Raw genomic sequence first — 20,370 nt, 5'->3', positions numbered from 1 at the left:
GCTCGACTCCCGTAGGAGTCCGGGCGGAGTCTTCCTGCAATTAAAGTCAAAGGCGAAGTCCGGCTCCCGTAAGAGTCCGGACGAGACTTACCAGCGGTCGATGCTGAGGACGGAGCCCGGCTCCCGTAGGAGTCCGAGCGGAGCTGTCCTGCAGTCGATCTCTGCGGCGGAGCCCGGCTCCCGTAGGAGTCCGGGCGGAGCTGTCCCGCAGTCGATGTCGGCGGCGGAGCCCGGCTCCCGTAGGAGTCCGGGCGGAGCTGTCCTGCAGTCGATGTCGGCGGCCGAGCCCGGCTCCCGTAGGAGTCCGGGCGGAGCTGTCCTGCAGTCGATGTCGGCGGCGGAGCCCGGCTCTCGTAGGAGTCCGGGCGGAGCTGTCCTGCAGTCGATGTCGGCGGCGGAGCCCGGCTCCCGTAGGAGTCCCGGCGGAGCTGTCCCGCAGTCGATGTCGGCGGTGGAGCCCGGCTCCCGTAGGAATCCGGGTGGAGCTGTCCTGTAGTCGATGTCGGCGGCGGAGCCCGACTCCCGTAGGAGTCCGGGCGGAGCTGTCCTGCAGTCGATGTCGGCGGCGGAGCCCGGCTCCCGTAGGAGTCCGGGCGGAGCTGTCCTGCAGTCGATGTCGGCGGCGGAGCCCGGTTCCCGTAGGAGTCCGGGCGGAGCTGTCCTGCAGTCGATGTCGGCGGCGGAGCCCGGCTCCCGTAGGAGTCCGGGCGGAGCTGTCCTGTTCGTAGTCGATTCCGCTGAGGATTTCGGTCGTGGGTATTTTATACCCAACACCAGTCCCCCTACTTCCGAGTTTGACTTTCAAACGAAGGAAGTGCAGAGAGAGAGATGGGCACAGTCGAAACCGTCCCTTCGAAACTACTCAAAATGTCCTCTGGCTCTTCTGCTCCCGGCAGTTCTGAGAGTTCTTCTGCTTCAAACCCCCAGGTCCCTGTCTCTGTGGACGAACCCGCGTCCGAGGCTGGGCCTCGCCCGATTTTCGCACCGGGCGTTATTCCATGTTCGTCGACTTCGGAGGAACTCCTTCTGATAAGGGTTCAGTATGGGGTTCCTCCTGAGTACGACCTGGAGCTATCTGGCCCCTCTGACCGGGCCAGCACTCCTCCCGGTCGCTTCTGTTTGTATCAGGAAGCGTTCCGTGCCGGACTCCGGCTTCCGCTTCCTGCCTTTGTCGCTGCCTTCTTCCGCTTCTTGGACATTTCTCTCGCTTCCGTGGCCCCGAATTCTTTTAGGTTTTTGATAGGGTTTCTCTCCCTCTGCCACATAGTCGAGGTTCAGCCGTCCCTCTCCTTGTTTAGGCATTTTTATACCTTCAAACGCCATCCTTCGGCGAAGGACTGGTGGTACTTCTCCCCCCAGTTTGGTAAGAAGGGATTGCTGAAGGGCGCCCCTTCTTCGATTCACAATTGGAAGAGGAAATACCTCTTCGTCCACAGCCATAAATAACGGTGACAGCAGCCGGTACTACATTCACTTCCCACGGACCACCGCCATGGTCAGAGCCTATGCCGAGGTAACGCTAACAATGGATGATTGGGTGTTCTTTCTCCTTAGCATCACTCTCTGCATAGCTCTCAAAATCCTTCTCTCCAACCTAGCAAATACGATCCACAAGAAGCCGAGCCTTCCCCCGGCCCAAGATTTATACCAATCCTCAGTTCTCTCCCATGGTTCCGGCTGACCCTCTTCGACCTCGAGCCCGTCCTCCGAACCCTCCGCGCCAAGTACGGCCCCATCTTCACCCTCCACATCACCTCTAGCCCGACCATCTTCATCGCGGACCGCACCCTCGCCCACCAGGCCCTCGTCCAGGCCGGCGCCGCCTTCGCCGACCGGCCCCCCGCCACCGAGTCCGGCCGCATCCTCAGCAGCAACCGCCACAACATCAGCTCCGCACCCTACGGACCCCTCTGGCGCCTCCTCCGCCGCAACCTCAACGCCGAGATCATCCACCCCTCCCGACTCAAGCTCTTTGCTCCCGTCCGTCGCTGGGTCCTCCGAATACTCGTCAGCAAGCTCAAAGCCGAGGCCCAGGCCGACGGTGGAGCAGTGGTGGTCACGGAGAGCTTCCAGTACGCCTTTTTCCACCTGCTGTTCCTAATGTGCTTTGGCGAGAAATTGGACGAGAAGACCACAGATGACATCCGAGACATCCAGAGGCATTTGCTCTCCTCATTGGCCAAGTTCAACGTCTTTGCCTTCTTTCCCAAACTCACCAAGATCGTTTTCCGAGAAAGATGGAATTTACTGCTAGAACTGCGCAAGAAGCAAGAGGAACACTTCTTTCCTGAAGACTTCACCCGGACTCCTACGGGAGCCGGGTTCCAACACCAAGAAAGACTTCACCCGGACTCCTACGGGAGCCGGGTTCCAACGCCAAGGAAGACTTCACCCGGACTCCTACGGGAGCCGGGTTCCGACGCCAAGGAAGACTTCACCCGGACTCCTACGGGAGCTGGGTTCCGCCTACAAGGAAGACTTCACCCGGACTCCTACGGGAGCCGGGTTACGCCTACAAGGAAGACTTCACCCGGACTCCTACGGGAGCCGGGTTCCGCCTACAAGGAAGACTTCACCCGGACTCCTACGAGAGCCGGGTTCCGCCTACAAGGAAGACTCCACCCGGACTCCTACGGGAGCCGGGTTGCGCCTACAAGGAAGACTTCGCCCGGACTCCTACGGGACCCGGGCTCCAGCCACGACTTCTACAGCGGGGGTTAATGGTGGCGAAACCCGGCCGCCTAACAAGATCGGATGAAGGGAAAAAGCCCCCACCCTCCGACGACGTCTACATCAAACAAGTCAATCGACAAGAAAGGTTCAGCAGACAACAATATTAGTGCAGCGCGCGGACGAGGTAACGCAAAATGCTCTTTTCATTTCATTTCCGATATGCACACTACAAGGCCAGGACGGCCAAGGAAAGTAGGGCAAAACGACAAAAAGGAAATAACTACATGATAAGACAGAAAGACAAAAGAACTCTAAGGAAGCCCTGCTCCCTCCGACCTAGAGTTATCTGTTCCGTCCCTTAACCAGGACTGCCTCAAGTTCTCTATTGCTTCTTCTAGTTCTTCCCTCTTCCGCAGCGCGTCCTGGAGCGCCCGACGAAGTTGCTGGCTCTCAGCCTCCGCTTCTCGACGCCTCTTCCGCAAAACTTCGGACTCCGCCTCCGCGTCCGCGATGGCCTGCCGCTCAAGTGCCAGTTGGATCTTCACTTGTTGCAGCTCAGCTGTCTTCTCCCCGAGGGAGACAGAAATCCCTTCAACAGTGCCTCTCAGGGCTTGGAGCTCTTCAAAATCTTGGGCGGAAGTAAGCTGCGCCCTATTAGCCAGCTGCCTCTGGAGACGAACAACTTCGTCAACCGCCGTCCGAAATCTCCCTTTATACTCTTCCACTTGCCGGCGCCAGCTGGCCCGCTGCACGTCGTGGCTCATCTCGGCGTCTTGAAGCTGCTTCTGAAGGTCGGAGACCTCCTGCGACCACTTCTGTCCATCATCAACCCGGGCCAAGAGCCGGGATGAGTTTCCTTCCAGCTGGCCGATCTTCCTCTTCGCAGCTGACAGTTCCACCTTAAGTGCGCTGATCCTGGCTTCTTGAGCCCAAATTCGATCGCTGGTGCTCTTCTTGCATTCCTCGAGCTCCTTTGTGAAGTTCGCTTTCCTCCGGCTGTAATCCATAATTGCCTTCACATGGAGACTCCGAAAGTGGGCGGCCTCAGCGGCGGCTTCAGAATGGCCTTCTCTCGATTTGCGGAGCTCGCCTTTCGACTTCTTCAACTTCTTCGTCAGGTGAAGGACCTCCTTTTTTAACCGCTGGATCGTCGATTTCAGCGGGACCCCCAGGGGCAAGGGGAGTGCTTCTGCAGGACACTGCCATCGGAAGGTAGAAGCGTTAAAGAAGGACTCATTGCAAGGAGAAAGGCAGAAAGAAGAAGGAAAGGGCGGCAGAAGCCATCCACAACAAGAAATTCGACTTTATTAATTGAATAATTTTGAAGACAAACAGAAAGAAAATATTGCAACGAAATAAGGGCACAAGATCTGAGGTCTCAGACCTCAGGGGCGGGAGGTGGAGAACTCAGTGCGGGGGCTGCGACCGCGGTGGCGGCGGACGAGGGGCCGGCCTCGTCTTCAGACTCCTCGAGGAAGCCGAGGTCGAGCTCGGAGAATTTGCTGGCCACCTTCTCTTGGCAGAGCTCGAACCCCTTTGGTGAACGCCTCCTGGCCGAACTGGACATTCAGATCCCTCATCTCCGCGGAGGCCTTGAATTCCTCTACCGCAAGGGCCCTGGCCTCCGAGACCAGAACCGGAGTTTGCTCGACCAAGTGGGCGACCTCGGCCTCCGCCTTCCTCGCCGACTCCTCCAAGATCCGTCTCTCCTCTTCCCGGGCTTGCCTCTCTCTTTCCAGGGCCTCCTGGAGGGCGACTACTTCGGCCGTCTTCGCTTGGAGGCAAGCAACCTCGGCTTGGCAGCATTCCTCCGCCTGAAGGAGGTCCCTCCTCATGCGGCTCGTCGCCTCGACATAGGCGAAGAGCTGGTGCCCAATCTGCAAGGACGGATAGAGAATTACGACAAAGGCCGAGTGACCGTGTAAATAAATATCCGCTTACCTCGAGGAAGGACCCCAAAGAGTCCCAAGCCCGCTGCTCAGGATCGGCGCGGTCGATCCTCTCCACGACGTCGGACAGGATGCAGCCGTCGAGCAGCCGCCTGATCAAGTCCCTATCGTTGAAGGGATTCTCCGATCCCTCCTCGGAGCAGACGGACTCGTCTACAGCAGCTCAGTGGCTGCTCGCCCTGCGAGCCACCGATTTCCTCCTCCTCCCCGCGGCGGGCGCCTCCGTGGGGCGAACCCCCAGAGCGGGGGCCCCAGTCGGCGGGCTCCTCGAGGAGGCCCGGGGAGCCACTGGCTCGGCATCTGAAGGAATGTCGATGGCCGGGGCCGCCTGGACGGGCGCAGCCAAGCTCGTCTCCTCCGCCCTGGCCCTCTTCGCCGATCCGGAGGCCGCCGCGCCCTTTCTCTTCTGAGCTCTCATGCCCCTGGCGAGCATCCGCGCTGCTTCGACGTCCATTGCTAAAAAAAAAAAAATGATGAGAAAAGAAAAAAAGAGAAGGAAGGAGAAAAAAGGGAAAAAGAAGCAACACCGATCAACCAAGAGTCAAAAAAAAAAAAAAAAAAAAGAGAGAAAAAGAAGAGAGTGGGAAGGAAAAAGAGGTAAAGAGAAGAAGAAGAGGAAGGCAAGAAAAGAAAAGATAAGATGAATACTCGCTGGATCCTGAGGGCTCAGACCGATGTTGAAAAGAAGCTGCTCCCTCAAAAGATTAGGAAGGGAAGGAGCGGGATAAGTTAGAAGCTTCTGGGCGGCCTGGAGGTCGTCCTCCCCCAGGCTGGGAGCCCGGCGGACGGAATCCCTCAGAGAACCCCAAGGGGGCAGGCCCAGTTCCAGGGTCGGGCAGTGGACGAAGAGGTATTTCTCCTTCCAATTGTGAATCGAAGAAGGGGCGCCCTTCAGCAATCCCTTCTTACCAAACTGGGGGGAGAAGTACCACCAGTCCTTCGCCGAAGGATGGCGTTTGAAGGTATAAAAATGCCTAAACAAGGAGAGGGACGGCTGAACCTCGACTTGTAGCAGAGGGAGAGAAACCCTATAAAAAACCTAAAGGAATTCGGGGCCACGGAAGCGAGAGAAATGTCCAAGAAGCGGAAGAAAGCAGCGACAAAGGCAGGAAGCGGAAGCCGGAGTCCGGCACAGAACGCTTCCTGATACAAACAGAAGCGACTGGGAGGAGTGCTGGCCCGGTCAGAGGGGCCAGATAGCTCCAGATCGTACTCCGGAGGAACCCCATACTGAACCCTTATCAGAAGGAGTTCCTCCGAAGTCGACGAACATGGAATAACGCCCGGTGCGAAAATCGGGCGAGGCCCAGCCCCGGACGCGGGTTCATCCACAGAGACAGGGACCTGGGGGTTTGAAGCAGAAGAACTCTCGGAACTGCCGGGAGCAGAAGAGCCAGAGGACATTTTGAGTAGTTTCGAAGGGACGGTTTCGACTGTGCCCATCTCTCTCTCTGTACTTCCTTCGTTTGAAAGTCAAACTCGAAAGTAGGGGGACTGGTGTTGGGTATAAAATACCCACGGTCGAAATCCTCAGCGGAATCGACTACGAACAGGACAGCTCCGCCCGGACTCCTAGGGGAACCGGGCTCCGCCGCCGACATCGACTACAGGACAGCTCCGCCCGGACTCCTACGGGAGCCGGGCTCCGCCGCCGACATCGACTGCAGGACAACTCCGTCCGGACTCCTACGGGAGCCGGGCTCCGCCGCCGACATCGACTGCAGGACAGCTCCGCCCGGACTCCTACGGGAGCCGGGCTCCGCCGCCGACATCGACTTCAGGACAGCTCCGCCCGGATTCCTACGGGAGCCGGGCTCCGCCGCCGACATCGACTGCGGGACAGCTCCGCCCGGACTCCTACGGGAGCCGAGCTCCGCCGCCGACATCGACTGCGGGACAGCTCCGCCCGGACTCCTACGGGAGCCGGGCTCCACCGCCGACATCGACTGCAGGACAGCTCCGCCCGGACTCCTACGGGAGCCGGGCTCGGCCGCCGACATCGACTGCAGGACAGCTCCGCCCGGACTCCTACGGGAGCCGGGCTCCGCCGCCGACATCGACTGCAGGACAGCTCCGCCCGGACTCCTACGGGAGCCGGGCTCCGCCGCCGACATCGACTGCAGGACAGCTCCGCCCGGACTCCTACGGGAGTCGGGCTCCGCCGCCGACATCGACTGCAAGACAGCTCCGCCCGGACTCCTACGGGAGCCGGGCTCCGCCGCCGACATCGACTGCAGGACAGCTCCGCCCGGACTCCTACGGGAGCCGGGCTCCGCCGCCGACATCGACTGCAGGACAGCTCCGCCCGGACTCCTACGGGAGCCGGGCTCCGCCGCCGACATCGACTGCGGGACAGCTCCGCCCGGACTCCTACGGGAGCCGGGCTCCGCCACCGACATCGACTGCGGGACAGCTCCGCCCGGACTCCTACGGGAGCCGGGCTCCGCCGCCGACATCGACTGCGGGACAGCTCCGCCCGGACTCCTACGGGAGCCGGGCTCCGCCGCCGACATCGACTGCGGGACAGCTCCGCCCGGACTCCTACGGGAGCCGGGCTCCGCCGCCGACATCGACTGCAGGACAGCTCCGCCCGGACTCCTACGGGAGCCGGGCTCCGTCCTCAGCATCGACCGCTGGTAAGTCTCGTCCGGACTCCTACGGGAGTCGGACTTCGCCTTTGACTTTAATTGCAGGAAGACTCCGCCCGGACTCCTACGGGAGTCGAGCTTCGTCCTCAGCTCCAACAGCTGCCAGTAGCCTCCGTCCGGACTCCTACAGGAGCCGGACTCTGCCAACAACGTCAACTGCAAGCGGACTCCTACGGGAGCCGGACCTCTCCTTCGACTCTAATCATGGGGGGACTTCGTCCGGGCTCCTACGAGAGCCGGACTCCGTCCTCAACTTCGACGGCCACAGACAGACTATGTCCGAACTCCGTCCGGACCCCCACGGGAGCCGGGCTCCACCTACGACTCGATCGCAAGGACTCCGCCCGGATCCATACGAGGGTCGAACTCCAATCGCTGTCGAGCTTCAGCCAGCAGATCTGCACTCCCAAGCCACAATCACGGCCACGATCCTGCTCCACTTCCTGCGGCGGACTCCGCGCAGCTCCATCACTCCCTGACAGGCCGCAGTAACGGTCGCAACACTGCTCCACTCTCTGCGGCGGATCCCGTGCCCACGCGGCTCCATTACTGCCTGACAGGCCACGATAAACGACCGCGATCCTGCTCCACCTCCTGCAGCAGATATCGCACGATTCTCCCATCCGCTGGCAAGACGCCGCAGCATCTGCATCCCACTTCCCACGGCAGATTCCACGTGGCACGCCCCAGTGATGGCCCCGGCTCCGCTCCACTACTCTTCGCAGTAGATTCCTCCTGACTAAGGGCGGCCCACTACCTGGCGGTTACAAACGTCGCCATCAATCCGTTACCTCCCCCGCTTATAAATGGGGGACCCAGATACGTTATTCTATAAGCTCATTTTCTTATCTCAAAACTCTGCTAAATTCTCCGTTCGAGCACTCCATTCTTGTTGAGGCAGAGAACTGACTTGAGCGTCGGAGGGTCTTGCCGGAGCAACCCCACCTCCGGTTTAGACTTCCTTTGCAGGTCCCGACGGCGACCGCGGCTTCCCCGACTCCAGCTTCTCCGGCGCAAGCAGATTTTTGCACCAACATAGACCATGGCCTCCTAGAGGTCGTCCAGCACATGATGCAGCTGCAGATGACCTTGCATATAGAGTAGGATCCATAGATATATCTGGATCATCCTCGCATTATGGATCCTATCACCCGTAGGTAGCTTATGATTCATATGGATATAGATATGGATATGGTACATCCGAGACATCGTCTTCCAATGGCTACTATCCTATGTAGTCTAGAGCATCTTACGGATCGGATTTTACTGTCGGCATACTTGGATGGATCCCTCCGCAGCCATCCATCATCCTGAATACACCTCTTAGAGCCAGAGTTTGAGCGAGAGATCTAAGATATCTTAGAATCTAGAGAGGATACCTTAGGGGATGAATATTCATGACATAATACTACTTGATTAGAGGGATGGGCTAATATTCCTTCAGACTATGCGAATGATTAGGATATCCACGAGCGTCATAGACACTCGACGAGAGATTACTTCAGTAGAGATCTTAAGGTTAGTACCTTATGCTTTGTAGTTTGTACTTTAGATACATTTAATGCGCTGTTTTAGAGTTCTTTTATTTTATTTCAAGATGATACAATTGTTATATAACATAAATAAATATTAATTTGGATATGAAGTAATTTAAAATTAATAAAAAAATTAATTGGAATCAAAACAGACTGAAAAAAATAAAAAAATTACATGCCTGTATGGAACCGACACGTCACACCGTACCGACACTCGATATGGTATGGTACCCAATACCATACCGTACCGATTAGAAATCGATGCAGGAACTGATATCGATTCCTGAATCCTTGTAGATAATCATTAAAAATAATCTTGAAACTAATGGAGTGATTATTGATAATATATTTCGCATCATGGAGCTCATTTAAGTATGAGTCTCCTAGCTTACTTTAACTTCTACGATCCCAAAAGGGTGAGGAGGTGGTTTAAGCAAGAGAATGTCTTTCTCGATGTAGGAGGTGGGATAATTTTCTAAGGTGAATCCCTAATCCTTGGGGGAAGAAGGGTTGAGTTAATGAATAGAGAGGTGGGTATTTTTGTCTTTTCACATTATGTAAACAATTTGATGCTATTAGTTTGCCTGGATGTAAGTGTAGGTTCCCAAACTACTAGGCGTAAGTGTGATAAAATGAAACATCAAGAAGATTTTTGTAATTTACTCTTGTATTTTCATCCTTGAAATTGGTAACTTATTGCTTATATATCCCTCAGGTTATCTGGATGTGAACAGAATATTTTACTTTTGTTCTTTAAAATTAATTCATACATTCTCAATATTTTTGTCCCTAACTCAAACCTAACCAACCTCTGGACCTATGAATCAAAAAAAGGGCAAAGTGAGTGAGAAGAAGCTAGGTCCTAGCCTCATTCACTATTAAAACAAAGGCATTTCTGTTCCCCTATGAACTTGGTTAACCTTAATGAGGTTTCAATCAATGAAAACTAGTAGAAGGACTGATTCTTTTGGTAACAAAAGACTTTAAAAGAATTTTTATGAAAATGAAAAATACAAGGATTACTATGCAAATATAGAAGATTTCAAGGATGGATTTGCAAAATCTTGCAAAAAAAACCTAACAGACAATCTTTCCTATGCAAAACAAGTGTCATGATCTAGCAATAAACAACTCATCGACTTCCACCTTGGAATTGTCAAATCCATGGCATCATTACTAATACGCAAGCTTTCAAAAACAAGAGCTTGCTAACTTGTTCATCAGCAACTTCTTTTAGATTTTATGTGCCATGCAAAGTTGTATAAAGAGTAGAAATCTACAAGCACCCCTCTTGAAAAATAGCATTTTGTATTTGTACTTTTGGATTTTTTTTAATCTGTAGAGCATAACAAATCAAAGAAATGTGAATAGGCGATCCTACCATTACAAGTTGTTGGCAAGGATCACATATCTTAGATGAGTTGTACCTTGCTAAGCATTTATATAATTCATTGCCCCTATCCAAACTAGTGTTAGGGAAAATGGAGGTTGCAAGAACATGATCATTTGAGATTGCACCCATGTTAGGGGCAACAGAGATTGCAGGAATATGACCATTAAAGTCTATGCCCTGCTTATGTACCATTCCTATTGTGCATCATTTTCCATTTCATCATTAGGCTTGTTGGGACACATCCACACAAAGGGCATACCAATCATCTAATTATCCAACATTCAAAGTTTAGATATTCCCTTCAATCAATGAACCTCAAACTCAATTTGCATAACTCAACTTTTAAAGTTGAATATTCAATTTCCATGTTTTTGAAGGGTAAATAGGTAAAACCTTAAACGTGCTCTTAACAAGCTATATAAGCAAAACAATGGGAGAGAAAATAAAATGAGTAACCACACTTCCTCAGTTCTCCCAAATCATAGATGATCCTTCAGTATACATCATGATCAAAGGAAAGAAAAGAATGAAAATGGATAATTCAAAATTCTGACTGCTATCAGAAAATCATGTAAACTTTCAATTAAATATTTATTTCTAACTTGATGAAAAGGACAAAATCCATGTTTCAATTTCAAATGATTATTTTTTTGTTTTAGAATAATGGTGGGCACTACCAACATGTGTGATAGTTACCCAACTAAGCACTTGAGCAATAGCCTTCCGAGGTTTGAACCTGGAACCTCCTCCAGATGAAGGAGAGGTGTACCTACTACTTTATAGTCTAGTTTGCTTCACTTTCCAAATGTTTTCAGCATGGACTAAAATCCATCCTATAACTCTGAAAGATGCTTCCAGTGAAGCATTTCCTTTGCACCATTCCTTTATAGTATTTACCTCATGAGATTTGGTTCCACAAATCCTCACTATTCACCAATCTCTTAAGCCATCTCCTAGAATGCCATCCTACAAACATCAAAACTTCTACCCATAGCCCTTGCTCACAGTGTCACACATCACCACATTTAACAAGATGTAACATCTATTGTATCATAAACATGTTCCCCCATTATAAGAGATCATACCTTTGATAATAGTATATTCTCACTTTCGATAAATAATTTCCAAAGAGTTAAAAGCTTAAGCTATGTTTAAATCTTAACATTTACTATCATATTTCATAGAACATTAATGTTTTTGTCTCACGGTTAAACTAGTAAGGTAGACATGCATGGTAATTTTAAACATTCATGGACATAACTTCTAGTAATAAGAAAAGTATAAGCCTCACATGCACTATAAAATGGTATCCTAAATTCCAATAATAGTACCCTGTGCATATGAAAGTAGCTACCTACAACTCATTCTCGAATTTGAAAACTGAAATTTTCCCAAACATGCCCACTTTTTTTCTAAAGAAAGGAGATCCACCAGCACTTTAATTACAGAAGTACAGATTTTTAGGATGCACCATCCAAGAATCAAACTCAGAACCTCTTGTTTCTACGTAGAGGGATATGGCCAACAAGGCAATCCCCTGATCACCCAAATATATCCAGTTCAAATGATAGGATTTACATTTGGAGATGTGATGAATATATTAAAACCTTGTTTTAAATGAAATTATTAAAGCTTAAAAATAAGAAGTGGCATATGAAAAAAAAAAAAAAAAAAAAAAGTGGCATATGCTGAATATAACCTTTCTCCAAAATGTGTCCAACATTCTTTCTTCTAACTAAATTTCTTTTTGCTTCAAGCACTCACTCACTCTCTCTCTCTCTCAAAATTTACTTGAAATTACAAAATCTGAAACTTTTTTAGTCACCCAAAAAACTAAGGTGCATGGAACAAAAATGGCAAGTTACAGCCATGCTTGAAATCATAGCTATTGCTTTATCTCTCTTTCCAATATATATCTTTGAGAATTGTAAAAATTCATGCCTTATTTTCTTATTAGTTTAAGTTTTGGATTCAGTTGATAAGTTAACATGATATCAAAGCCAAGTATGTTGGGGTCAGGAGTTTGAATTTCCCCTATGTCTTGACTTATTTAAGTCATATGATCCCTCCACATGCATAGGCCGATATTAAAGGGTGCAAGTGTTAAGCCTGATATACATTGCTGACACTTTCTCCATTAGTTAACAAAACAAGCAACTTGAATAACAACAATACCTACAACAACATCCATCAAAAGTTTATCAATGAAAAAGTTCCTCATAAAATGAGTCAACCATGATTTTTTCATTAAATTAAAACAATGAATAAAACAGAAATGTTGTCCCATTTAATTAATTCATATATATATAGAATGTGATCGATGAAATCTGAAGAAGTTCATAAAATTTGTATACATATTCGATATTGCATTTCATTTGCACATTACAAATAATTCAAGAATGGAGTGTTGCAAAAATACAATATTTTGTTGATCATGAGGAACGTGTTCAGTATAGTTTGCATCTATCAGATTCACATGTTCATTTTTCAGAAAATGGCAAACAAAATTCCTAGACAAAATATTGGTTAAACTTTAAAATGAACTTTCCAATTAATTTACAAAAGGAAATACTGATAATTGATAAATAAATCAAAATAATATTTAGAAAAATGGTAAATACATGAGAAGGAAAGGTTGCATAAAAAAAGATTTTTTATCCATTTACAGTTAATTTTTAAAAAATTATCAAAATAATGCCGAGCTAAAACTATTTACGAAAATGCAGCTCGAAAAGAAATTATCCTTTGAAAGGGTGACTTTCTTTGCCAACTCACCAACCTAATCGTTAACTAGGGGCCAGATGGGCCAGGTGGATGAGAGAAATGAGTCGCCCTTTGATAAGGCAGCTTTATAAGTCACCCTTTGCTAGGGCAACTCTCCACTTTTCTATGTCAGGCGGCTTTATAAATCATCCTTTGATAGGGCGACTCTTCCTTTTTCTATGTTCTATGTAAATAACATGCGACTCCACTTTTCTATGTCAGGCGCTTTATAAATCGCCCTTTGATAGGGCGACACTCTCCTTTTCTATATCTTCCTACTCTCCCCTTTTCTATGTTCTGTGTAAATAACATGCAACTCTCCACTTTTCTATGTCAGGCGCTTTATAAATCACCCTTTGATAGCGTGACTCTCCCCTTTTCTATGTCTTCCTTTTGATAGAGCGACTCTCCCCTTTTCTATGTCTTTCTTCTGTGTAAATAATATTTATTTTACTCTCCATTAACTTTAAAATATAAATATAAATAAGCAAATACCTCCCTATTTGGAATCAATAAAAATATCAAAAAATTAAAATCCTCAAGAATAAGAAGTCAACTTGAGTTTTAGTTCAAATTTTTTCCAAATCCAAAACTTTTAAAACATTCCTTCTTTAGAACGAATAGGTTAAAGGATCTCAAAATTCATTAAAAATTATTTTGTGACTCACTAACATCCAAAGATCAATTACCGTCAATTTTTATTTCAAAAAAATATATATTTTATATAGCCCTCCATATAGGTGCTAGTTTTCTGACTTAAAAAATTTTAGAATCCGTAATGACAGATAGTTACAAATTATGCCCAACTGCTTCAACAAATTTTGACAAGTTTAATTCAAAGTGGTTTACAATTCAACTATTGATTCAAAGTAGTTTGAATTAAACTTACTTTGTGAAAATTTATTGAAGCCAATTGGGCATAATTTGTGACTATCTGCCGTTAAGGATCCAGAAAATTTTTAAGTCAGGAAACTAGCACCTATATGGAGGGCTATATAAAATATGTATTTTTTTGAAACCAAAATTGACGATAATTGATCTTTGAATGTTAGTGAGTCACAAAATAATTTTTAATAAATTTTGAAACCCTTTAACCTATTCATTCTAAAGAAGAAAAGTTTTAAAAGTTTCAGTTTGAAAAAAATTTGAACTAAAACCCAAGTTTTGACTTCTTATTCTTAAGGATTTTAAGTTTTTTGATATTTTTATTGATTCTAAATAGAGGGCATTTGCTTATTTGCATTAAGTTAATGTAGAATAAAATAAATGAGGACATTAACTTAAAATAACGAAATATAAATAAGATACAAAATAGAGACACAGATGTAGGCACCTACATAAGGATGTAGGCGCCTACATCCCTGATGTAGATGCCTACATCCGGGATGTCCCAGATGTAGGCGCCTACATCCACTACCTTGGATCCGATTTTAGGTGCCTTCCGTCCATTGCTTTTATATTCATTGGATCTGACCCAAGTCATCGAACTAGTTCGAAATATCGACTTTCTATTCTTTCCTTCAAAATTCCTAGCTCTCCGTCTCCACAACCATCATACCATCTCCACTCACATCTTTCTCAAACCAAAAACCTCCTTTCCATCTCTTTCTCAAACCAAAAACCTCCTTTCCATCTCCTCGGCCAACTTTCAACCTGATGGCTCCGAAGATACGTCTTCCCCAATGCCAAAGAGCAACCAAAAATGAAGAAAGCAGGAGAAGAGGAGCAAGCGAAGCACCAGTTTCATCACCTCCTCTAAGAACTCCAGTAAGTGACAAAAATATTCTTTCAGACCGTATTGTTGATATGAATTTTTAGACTCAGAGGGATTCGAGATTGCAAACTTAATTAGAGGTATGGGATGAGAATTCATCTGCACAGCTGAAGCCCCAATGTTTATGAAGTTAGTTAGAGAATTTTATGAAAATATTTTATTTGAAGAAGAAACTGTATCATCTTCGGTGTAAGGAAAGAAAATTTATTTTGATGATGAAATACTAGGACAAATTTTGAAACTTCCAACTGTAGGTGACCTGCGAGACAGTAGAGGAGATAGAAGTGCAAGAATAGAAACTATTCTTATGGTAGATGATCACGGTCAATTCTGTAAAATTTATGGGCAACACTTAAATATTGAAATGAGACTCCTCCATATCATTGTTTGCTAGATTATACAACCTAGAGCAAGAAGATTTGATACTGTAACAGAGAGGGACTTAGCAATTATGTATCATGTAGTCCAATGCATCCCACTCAACCTTTCAAAAATGATCATCAAGGCTATGCAAGAAGTGGTGGGTAGAGCACAGATATTTCTATCTTACACCATGATTTTAACCCATATCTTTAAATATTATGGAGTAAGGATTCAGGATGAACAATTAACAAAATTAGGCAGAGATAGCAAAATCAATGAAGGAGCCCTCCACAGAATGCATTGGTTTAAAACTGATGATGAGTAGATTAGAAAAGATGGAAGCAAAGAATATGTGAAGGAGGATATTTCAGCTGAGGAAGAAAGATCTCAATATAGGAGTGAAGCAGGACCTTCCAGGTCTATGGAGCGTATGGAACCTGTTGAGCAAGTGAGGATGACTCCAGATATGGTCATGCAATCGCTCGGGAGGTTGCATCTATTCTTCAATCCTCATCTTCAGGAGAGAGCACTGCATGTATAGATCCTAGCGGCATACATAGTTCATTCGAGCAAAAATTAGATAATCTTATTTCAGTGGTACAGGATATAAGACAGGACATTGATAATTTGATCTATCGTATCGAAGAATTAGAGATGTTCACCTCATACAGATATGTAATATCAGTTAGGTGAGGTTATCTACACTCTTAGAGTGCTCTAGACTACGATACAGAGAGAATCAAATGGAGATAACAAATTCTTTCTATCTCACCTGATTCTCTCTGTATCGTAGTCTGGAGTACTCTAAGAGTGTAGATAACCTCACCAAACTGATGTTGCATATCTGTATGAGGTGAACATCTCTCTAATTCTTCGATACGACAGATCAAAGTACGAATATCCTGTCTTATATCCTACATCGCTGAAATAAGATTGTTCAATTTTTGCTCGAATGAAGAACTATGTATGCCGCTAAGATCCATACATGCAGTACTCTCTCCTGAAGATGAAAACTGAAGAATAGATGCAACCTTTCGAGCGATTGCACTGACCATATTTGGAGTCATCCTCACTTGCTCAACAGGTTCCATACGCTTTGTAGACCTGAAAGATCCTACTTCACTCCTATATTGAGGTCTTTCTTCCTCAGCTGAAATATCCTCCTCCACATATTCTCTGCTTCCATCCTTTCTAATCCACTCACCATCAGTTTTAAACCAATGCATTCTGTGGAGAGCTCCTTCGTTGATTTTGCTACCTCTGCCTAACTTTGTTAATTGTTCATCCTGAATTCTTACTCCATAATGTTTAAAGATATGGGTTAAAATCATGGCATAAGATAGAAATGTCTGTGCTCTACCCACCACTTCTTGCATAGCCTTGATGATCATTTTTGAAAGGTTGAGTGGGATGCATTGGACTACATGATACATAATTGCTAAGTCCCTCTCTGTTACAGTATCAAATCTTCTTGCTCTAGGTTGTATAATCTAGCAAACAATGATATGGAGGAGTCTCATTTCAATATTTAAGTTTGCCCATAAATTTTACAGAATTGACCGTGATCATCTACCATAAGAATAGTTTCTATTCTTGCACTTGTATCTCCTCTACTGTCCTGCAGGTCACCTACAGTTGGAAGTTTCAAAATTTGTCCTAGTATTTCATCATCAAAATATTTTTTTTTCTTTCACCGAAGATGATATGGTTTCTTCTTCAAATGAAATATTCCATAAAACTCTCTAACTTCATAAACATTGGAGCTTCAACTATGCAGATGAATTTCCATCCCATACCTCTAATTAAGTTTGCAATCTTGAATCTCTCTGAGTCTAAAAAATTCATATCAACAATACAGTCTAAGAGAATATTTTTGTCACTTACTGGAGTTCTCGGAGGAGGTGATCTTGAAGGAGGTGATGAAGCTGGTGCTTCGCTTCCTCCTCTTCTCCTGCTTTCTTCACTTTGGATGGCTCTTTGGCGTTGGGGAAGACGCATTTTCAGAGCCATCAGGTTGAAGGTTGGCCGAAAAGGAGATGGAGAGATTTTGGTTGAGAGACATGGAAGGTTTTTGGTTTGAGATTTAAGATGTTAATAGAGATGGTATGATAGTTGTGGAGATGGGGAACTAGAGATTTTGAGGGAAAGAACAGAAAGTCGATATTCCGAACTAGTTTGGTGACTTGGGTCGGATCCAATGAATATAAAAACGATGGAAGGCACCTAAAATCGAATCCAATGTAGTGGATGTAGGCACCAACATCAGAACAGGAAGTCGATATTCCAAACTAGTTCGGTGACTTGGGTCAGATCCAATAAATATAAAAGTGATATAAGGAAGGCACCTAAAATCGAATCCAATGCAGTGGATGTAGGCACCTACATCCCTGATGTAGGCGCCTACATCCTTTTACATCTATGTCTCTGTTCCGTGTCTTATTTACATTTTTTTATTTTAAGTTAATATCCTCATTTATTTTACTCTCCATTAACTTTAAAATATAAATGTAAATAAGCAAATATCCCCCTATTTGAAATCAATAAAAATATCAAAAAAATTAAAAATTTAAGAATAAGAAGTCAAAACTTGGGTTTTAGTTCAAATTTTTTCCAAACTCGAAACTTTTAAAACTTTTCTTCTTCAGAACGAATAGGTTATAGGATCTCAAAATTTATTAAAAATTATTTTGTGACTCACTAACATCCAAGGATCAATTACTGTCAATTTTGATTTCAAAAAAATACATATTTTATATAGCCCTCCATATAGGTGATAGTTTTCTGACTTAGAAAATTTTTTGAATCCTTAATGGCAGATAGTCACAAATTGTGTCCAATGGCTTCAACAAATTTTGGCAAGGTAAGTTTAATTCAAACTACTTTAAATCAAAGGTTGAATTATAAACTACTTTGAATTAAACTTATCTTGTCAAAATTTGTTGAAGCCAGTTGAATACAATTTGTAACTAACTGCCGTTACGGATCTTAAAAATTTTTTAAGTTTTCCTATATGGAGGGCTATATAAAAATGTATTTTCTTGAAACCAAAATTGACGGTAATTGATCTTTGGATGTTAGTGAGTCACAAAATAATTTTTAATAAATTTTGAGATCCTTTAACCTATTCGTTTTGAAGAAGAAAAGTTTTAAAAGTTTCGGATTTGAAAAAAATTTGAATTTAAAATCCAAGTTTTGACTTCTTATTCTTAAGGATTTTAATTTTTTTTGATATTTTTATTAATTTCAAATAGGGGGTATTTGCTTATTTACATTTATGTTTTAAAGTTAATGGAGAGTAAAATAAATGAGGACATTAACTTAAAATAAAGAAATGTTATTTACGCAGAAAGAAAGACTGTTATTTATGCAGAAAGAAAGATGAAAGAAAGACATAGAAAAGGAGAGAGTCATCTTATCAAAGGGCGATTTATAAAGCCACCTGACATAAAAAAGGGAAGAGTCACCCTATCAAAGGACGACTTATAAAGCCACCTTATCAAAGGGCGACTTATTTCTCTCGTCCACTAGCCCCCGACTGGTGGTTAGGTTGGTGAGTTAGCAAAGAAAGTTATCCTTGCAAATGGCAACTTTCTTTTGAGCAGTATTTCTGTAAATAGTTTGAACTCGGCATTATTTTGGTATTTTTTTAAAATTAACCATAAATGGGTAAAAAAATTCGAAGAAGAATCTCTAGATAAGCAATTCCAGATGGACAGACTTTTACCCATGCTATTAGCCGGCTTCTCAAGGAGCATATTGAAAACAGCTATTTGCTCTTTTACAAGGAGTCTGACATGATATACCATAAAAAATCAAGATCATCTTGCTGAAGCCTTTGCCATACAGAAAGTGGAGAAAAAAATTAGACATTAAAAAAAATGCATATCAGATACCCAATCTCTATATGCTATCTTGCATTACAAGCTTCACTGTACAATGTAAAAGAGAGAAGACCTTTAGTTAACAGAAATTCTCTAAAATATAAGTTCCTGTTTTTTATTTATGCATACCTGCTTAATCCAGTGAGAAAAATATTGCAGATTATATTTGCATATAACACAAAAAATCCATAAGAATGCATATTCCATTTGCAAATTCAAAAAGAAAAAAAGGATCTTAAAAGCTAAGGAAGATTATGATTATTGAGTCTACATGGAAGGACTACGACAAATATTGAGCAAAACATATGGGGGAAAAGGCAGTTTTCACTCTTTATTGTGTTGGTACATTCAACAAGCAACCCATTCATATTGACAGGAAAGCTTTCATGCAAGGACATGCCCATACTGGTGCTAGATCATAAGGAAACTATTGATCATAACTAAAAGTCTAAATCTATCAAATCTTTTCCGGAGTAGATATGCCAAACTTTATAAATCATGGTTCACTAAATCATCCATAATAAAGGCTATTGCTGGTTCTATTTCAAATGTTTCTTGGACTTGTGGTAACAGGTTTCTGTGCCAGGTAGCCCTCATGCACTTTAGATATGTGGTAGACACTTGATGGCTTGAAAGGATCAGGGTATAGTAACACACTTCCAAGAGCAAATATTAATTTTCTACAATAATGAAGTGGGAAATTGTTTTCCTTGGAGATTGATTGGATCCAGAATAAAATACTAGATGTACCACTTTGCATAGGCTGGTACAAACTACACTGTCCAAGAGCCAGAGCCAATGTCCCCTCAAGACTGTTTCATGGATGAATCAGACTGAACTGGACTGAATCAGATTCAAATCAACCCTAGTCAGTGGTACCACTTGGGATGAAGCTTAAAGGTGTTTTGACATTTTTTCCTTATGTTTACCTGTGCTGTCACCCATACTGTGGTTTCAAAATCTTCAGCTGAATCTTTTAGAAACTCAGTGGAATATCATATTATGTTGCAGCCTTAAGTAAATATTGTAGTTTGGATGCAGGAAAATGTAAATCATAGCAGATAAGCCATAAAATTTTAACAGATTCTTTTGAAAAATCTAACAGATGAACATATCGATTAGTTAATCTTTCTTTTTTCTCAGCATTATCAATATTCAATCTAATGCCCTTCGTTATGATTAGAGAAGCAAAATGAACAATTTTATACACTACTAGATACACTTCTGAGTTCTGACAACTGAAGGCATTATCAATTTACTATCATCTAGGCCTTAAGCAGTAACCATTCGAAATTTGAAAAGTATTGAAATCAACAGTGATGCTGGTAATTAAAATATATTGTCTTCTAGGTTATCCTCATATGTCCTTTTATTTTTCTCTTTTGAATCAA

General features: G+C 44.7%; 1 pseudogene; it reads right to left on the bottom strand.

The window, feature by feature from the left end:
• The window catches only part of LOC105049231 (protein CHUP1, chloroplastic-like), an 84,308-nt pseudogene that overhangs the window by 38,056 nt on the left and 25,882 nt on the right, over nucleotides 1-20,370 (bottom strand).

This window comes from Elaeis guineensis, chromosome 7 (assembly GCF_000442705.2).
Source record: "Elaeis guineensis isolate ETL-2024a chromosome 7, EG11, whole genome shotgun sequence".
In the NCBI taxonomy this organism is placed as follows: domain Eukaryota; kingdom Viridiplantae; phylum Streptophyta; class Magnoliopsida; order Arecales; family Arecaceae; genus Elaeis; species Elaeis guineensis.
The sequence above is the reverse complement of the archived record's forward strand: the minus strand, read 5'-3'. Positions and strand labels throughout refer to the sequence as shown.